Source organism: Benincasa hispida, chromosome 9 (assembly GCF_009727055.1).
Source record: "Benincasa hispida cultivar B227 chromosome 9, ASM972705v1, whole genome shotgun sequence".
Taxonomy (NCBI): Eukaryota; Viridiplantae; Streptophyta; class Magnoliopsida; order Cucurbitales; family Cucurbitaceae; genus Benincasa; species Benincasa hispida.
The window spans coordinates 76,559,189-76,565,689 of NC_052357.1; the positions used below are offsets into that span (position 1 = coordinate 76,559,189).

Sequence of the window (6,501 nt, forward strand, 5' to 3'; positions counted from 1 at the left end):
GGCCGAGAAAGTAGAATTGGTTTCTTTTACATTTGGCAATTAGGGTTTGTTGTATTCGTCTTTTTTTTCCCCACTGAATTTAAGCCACGTTCACTCAAGTAAAACGTAATAAATTAATACTAATGTAAAAAGTTGGCTCATTTAATTATCTTTAGTATTATTTATTTGTGTTTTACATTTGTATGGAGCCTACTTCCAAATTTATAATAAGAAAACATAAACTGATTAACGAGTAGAATTTGCTTAATCCAATTGTGTCTAAAGATTACATCGTATCGTTACCGTTACTGTTATAGTTACCATTATTATTACCGTTCTAATGAAAAAACTATAAATTTTGACACATTTATTGTTACTGTTACCATTTATCGTTTAACTCTAAGAGGTAACGGTAACGACAATGGTAACAGAAAATGTGCCACATTCATAATTCTAAGTAAACAAGATCAAAAGCAATCCAATTACATTTGAGATTCAAATTCATTACAATTGATCCATCAATAAAATTCCATTACGATTACACCAATTTTAACTAGGATCAAGGTGGTTGTGCATATTAGGAAGCACAATTGCACAAATCATCTTTAAAACAATAATAATGTTCAAACAAAAAACAAGCCAATTAATATAACAATGCTTATTAATTGAAATAAACAAAAACTTAAAAAATAAAAAATAAAAGGTAGTCAAGGCACACTTTTGATAAGTGTTATCCTAAAAACAATTATTCATTCTACACGAGTTGCAAGTAAACTACAACGATTGTCTCACCATGATACGACTAATTTCCATTGTGCTCTCCAATTTAGAATGGGATGCTATAAATAAAGAAAAAAATTTATATTTATAGGCTAACTACTTAGTAACTTTCCACAATACAAATAAATACAAAATTGAAATATTTGTTAAATTTAATTAATTTGGTTGTTACTTAACCAAAATCAAATATAACTCATTTGGATTAAACAAACTATAAAATTAACTTTTATACATGTTAAGTCTGTAGAGAAAACATAATTTGATGTTTTCAATCTAATTTAAAGTTTCTAAAAATGATTTAATCTACACAATTAATTAATAATAATAATAATAATAGTTATTATTATTATTTAATGTTTTGATATTCAAGATTGTTTCACTTTTTCACGACATTATAAACATCCAACAAGCTTTGCTCAAATCATCTTGTTCAATGTAAAGGCTAAGGTTAAAGTTAAACTTAAATTCCAAAGGCTTAAATGGGTGGTTATGATAAATGTGACTATTAATTATTAGATTTCATATGAGATGCTTAAGATTAATTTCAAGTGGATTTTGATTATATAATTTATTGTACATAATATATATTTAATCAAAACTCTAACTTTGAAATTGATATCACAAATTTTATGTCAGCCGACTTATGCTCCTAGCAACTAATTTATATAACATACATGGAACATAATATAATTATTCTCGACAAAATTAACAAACAAAAAAAAGGGGAAAATAGAGTGGTGTTTTGCTATATAGAGATCAAAATTAGAGATTTAAGAACATATAACTTAATTAAAAGTATTTAACATTGTTAATCACTATATACTTTTTGTCACATGACAATTTTTTTAATCAATCCATGATTTCATTGAATCATTTGAAAAAAAAAAAGTGTATTTTGATTAAATCTTAAATACTATATGGGATACATATTTTGAAAATAATTTTTTAATCAATATTTTAAAATTGATCTAATCTTAATTAATTTATTATTTTTAATCTTTAAGAATTGATTTTCACCGAAGTACTGGGGAAAAAAAGCATCGGAAGTTCGAATTTACATGCCTATCTTTAGAGTGAAATTTTATTTATTGAAAAAATAAAACATTTACTTAATTGGGTTAATGTAAAAATTGCCTACCCTTTCAGATTTATCCATGCCAACCATCTTCTAGTTCTTCATATAGTTAAAAATTAATGCATATCAATAAATAATAATCTGAAGACAATTTTATAGTGGATAAAAACAAATATTAGATTTTGGAAAAAGATAATTTAAAATATTACCATTAAATAGATCATGTAAATCAATGTAGTTAAAAAGATACTTTAATTAATACTTTAATCAGTTCTACCAACAACCGAAAACAGTTAAAACTTTTTTTAATCACTTTTAACATCTTTAAAATGAATGCCACACAGCCAAGTCAAACCGCTAACTAAGGTGGAAATCAAAATAAAGTAGCATCGAGAATTGAGATGCTTTCATTGTTCAGAATATTGCAAAAAGGCCTACTTTCTTTTCTCTCTAATTCTTTGTATTGTTCCATCTTCTACTCCCATCAATACCCTTGTTTTTTAAAACAAATTGTAAAATACTAATAATAATATGTTTTACAAAGTTATTTGAAGATTTTCAAAACAGGCCAAAAGTAGACTATTAATTTGGTAGTCACACTGCTTAACCATAAATTTTATAAATACTTTTAAACTAAGATCACGTTTACTCGTAATTAATGTTGTATGAATAATATCACAATCGATATCAAAAAATACATAACCCTTAGAGAATCTGAATCTGACGACTCTAGAACAGATTATATTACTTATGAAAGTAACACCTCGCCCACAAGATCCAACAGATTGTATTCCCGTGAAAATAAACCAAGCTTAAACAATGTTTGTGAAAAAAGTTTTTAAATGCATTTCGAAAAATAGACATATTTATACACTATATAAAACCATTCAAATAGTCATCTATCTCATTCAAGTTGGTTAATCATGGAAAGACGTATTCATTAAGGAAATAATACAACTCTACATAAATGATAATATGCTAACAAAAAAAAATTGAATTTATTTTTTTATGGATAAAAAGTATAAAAAGATGAATACAACCTATACTTTATTATAGTAGATTATTTTAATTTGGATTATAATCGTATGTAGTTTGTCCCTAACGTCCCTTTACTTGTTTGAGAAGATTAAAAAACCAATCTAATTCAGTTTTTTTTTTTAAAACAAGAAGATATAATTAAGCATTTAAACACCAAAGCATCTCTAAATTTATCAAATACAAGTCAATTTAATAACTTATATAGTACAAACTAATGAACTTCCTAAACTATGACTAATACAATTAAACAATATTTTCTTAATATTGATGAGTAAAGATTAAGAAATTACACATTCAAGTTACATATTGGCTTAGGAAAAAAAAAAAAGAATCACATATTATTAAAAAATATATATATCAACATTGGCCTCTGTTAGATTGTTTTTTAAGGCAATTAAGGAATAAAATTACAAAAGGTAAATTGAAACTTTCAAATTTTAGTAGTAATCAAGTAAAAAGTAAAAAAGTGAAAAAGTGAAAGACCACTGAGATTATAAATTAAAATAGTAATTTAAAATAAATTGGAGAGAGAATAAATACATTGGTTCCCTACGACTGTGATTGTGCAGAGAATTATAAGGCCAAAACCCTAGAGGAGCTCCAAAGCTTGAAGAAGATCACATCAGATCTTCATAGGCTCAAATTCCAATACCAAACACAACCCCTCCTTTCAAAAATATTTTCGCCGGCGGCGGGAGTAGAAACAAGCACGTGCCGCCAAGCGCCGCCGTGGAAGACCGACCGGAAAACGCACGCGCCGCCCGAGGAGTGGGTAATAACGGAAGCATCTTGGGCTGGCATAGAAAAAGCTTAAACTCTTTTGTCAGTGGACAATGATGAGGGCTGGCTGCGTAGTATTCAAGGCTTGGGAAATTGGGTAAAAATGAGATTGATTTTTCAACACAATTTTTTTTATTTAAAGAAAAAAGAAACCCAAGCGATTTAACCAACCAAACACAATGATAATAATAATTAAAAGTAAAATTAAAAACGAGGGACAGACAAAGCATGCATGAAGGCCATGAACATACCGATGAAATAATGATCTAAAAAAAGAAAAATCTTCGCTAATTATTGTTGGCCTTATGATAACAAATCATTCTCGCAAAACCCACAACCCTAAAAGGAAAATTTATTTATTTATTTATTTTGCAGAAATCAATTGTGAAAGTTAATTATTTCAATCATATATATACCTTCATCATTTTGGCCCCATGAGCTGGAAAAAAAAAGAAGAAAAAAAGAAGAAAAAAAAACAATCACTTCATTTTCTATACTACTTTTCCACTCACTCATAAAAGAAATCTAGAGTTTTGAGATTTGGGATTTGACCTAATGTTTCTTCAAACCTAGTAAGCCTTGATAGAAACTTTTTAGGGTTCTTTTTTCCCTTCTCCCAATTAAAAAAAAACAGAGATCAAATCAAACCTGAGAAAGAAGAAACCTCCATGATAGTGGGCTGTGGAAAAACAGTATGATGAGAGATCTTCAGAGAAGCAAAAGACAAGGACAATAAACAAATTGATAATAATGATGGGGGTTATTTATTTACCTTTGGAGTTGTATTTTTCAGCAGAGAAAATAAAAAAGAAGAAAAATGAAGATGATGAAAGAAAAAAGCATCATGAGGGTTGTAACAAAGAGAATCCAACAGAGCTCAGTTGGCAGTATGCCCACCTCCCCATATTATAAAAGAAAAGAAAAAACAAAGGAAAAAATAAACTGAAGCAAAGATTTGAAAGGGGAGGTGGACAGAATGCCAATAAACTCTATTGGGAAATCCTTTGCTAAAAAAAAACAAACCCACATGAAATTAGGTCTTGATTATGGCTTCTATGAACTTGAAAACTTCAATAAGAATCCACCATGGAAGTGATCTGAGAAACCAACCAAGACAAACCCATAAGCCCTAAAGAGAGAAAAATGATGGAAATGAAAGAATACAGGCAAAGGGAAGGAGATGGGGTTGTATTTAAGATGGAAAAAGAAGTGAATATACAGTAAGCAATTGAGAGAGAGAGAGAGAGAAATAAAATAAAAGAGTTATTAATTAATATGACAGAGGTGCATGAAGGATGAGAGAGAGGAGAAGGGTTTGTTTGTTGTTCTTTTTTTTTTTTTAAAAGGGCAAAGAAGAGAGGGGTTTAATGGGGAAATGGATTTGATTGGTGGCTTTGGGGTGCAAATTGGAAAATGAGAAGAGGGATCAAAGAGATAATGATGAGAGTGAGAGGGGGTTTTGTTTTGGTTACTTTTCTGCCAAATATACATTCTTATTTCTTTCCTCCATCAATCTGTCTTTTCTTTCTCCATTGCTAGTTTTTCTTTTCTTTTCTTTTCTTTTTTTCTCAATCTCAAATTGCTCAACAACTAAATTATTAAGGCCACTACCCACCTCTCCAACTAGAAACAACCATTTTTGTTTCATCTGATGCCTCTCTATTAAAACCCTACAAATTTTAATTACTTTATTATTATTACTCCACTTTATTTGTTGGGTTCTTCATGTTTCTACTTTAGGAGTTAAGTTTTTTTTTTCCTCATGTAGTTTGAGATTTCTAAAAATTGAACTCATAGGTTTAGTTTGAATCAAGATTAGATCAAATCCATTATAAACCAACACATTAAACATAAGTTAGCCCATTCGAAGATAATTTAGTGGATAAAGATATCAATTATTATTTATCATTTTAAAAGATTGTTTGTTGAATCTCTAATTCCACCAATAATTTTCATAATGGTCGAACAAAAAAAAATTAAATCTGTGTAACAGACACATTTTTCAAACAAATTTGTTCATTTCCATTCTCTAAGCCTATAATCAAGTTGAATTTGTCACTAGGGTTTATGTTTAGATTTTAAAAAGTGTATATATCAGAGAGATTTAAACTTATTTAGTTCATTGAGACAATCTAAACTAGTTTACTAGTCATTTCTAAGTTTAGAAATTTAAGACTAATTAACATTAATAAAATTGTTGAGAAATATATAAATGATTTAGTTTTATCATTCACCAAAAAGAAAGAAAATACTTTTAAAAATTTACAAATGTGTTAATAATAGTGCTTGAGTATCAATATAAATATGAAGAAAATATATTATTATCTAATTGATATTTTAAGATGTAGAAAGTAAGATCAAATACTACTTTGATAATTGCACTTTTTAATATTAGCTCATTTTTATCATGGTGCTTTCAATGGTTTATTTTATTCAATGCACTTTTAAATTTGGTACTTTTTAATCATTGTACTTCCAAAATATTTATTTTAATATTTTCTTTCAAAATATTAATTTTAGTCCTTGCACTTTTAATTTTGATTAATTTTGATCGTTGTCTCCTATAAAAAGTGACTATTTTGGTCACTTGAAAATGAAATGAAAGTAAAAATGAAGAATAATTTATATATATTTTTTTAAATGTAGATCGAAATGAACATATTCGAGTACATGAACCAAATTAAGGAACTTGAGTTAGAAATACAATGACAAAATTGAATATTTCAAAACTAGTATCTGAAGATAATAATAAACAAGATCTCCAAGAAGAAAAACATTGTGGTGAATCTGATCGGTGCTTGCCTTTGGTGTTTATGGTTGGAAAGGAACAACAAAATCTTCCAAGATAG

At 28.0% G+C, this 6,501-nt stretch overlaps 1 long non-coding RNA gene across 1 annotated transcript; it reads right to left on the reverse strand.

Moving 5' to 3' along the window:
- Positions 1–3,339: 3,339 nt before the first annotated feature.
- LOC120087341 lies at positions 3,340–5,145 on the reverse strand. The gene is made up of 2 exons (XR_005484491.1): positions 4,425–5,145; positions 3,340–4,331 (listed from the first exon to the last, which is right to left on the reverse strand). It is a non-coding gene; the product is annotated as an uncharacterized LOC120087341 (long non-coding RNA).
- Between the last annotated feature and the right edge of the window lie 1,356 nt (positions 5,146–6,501).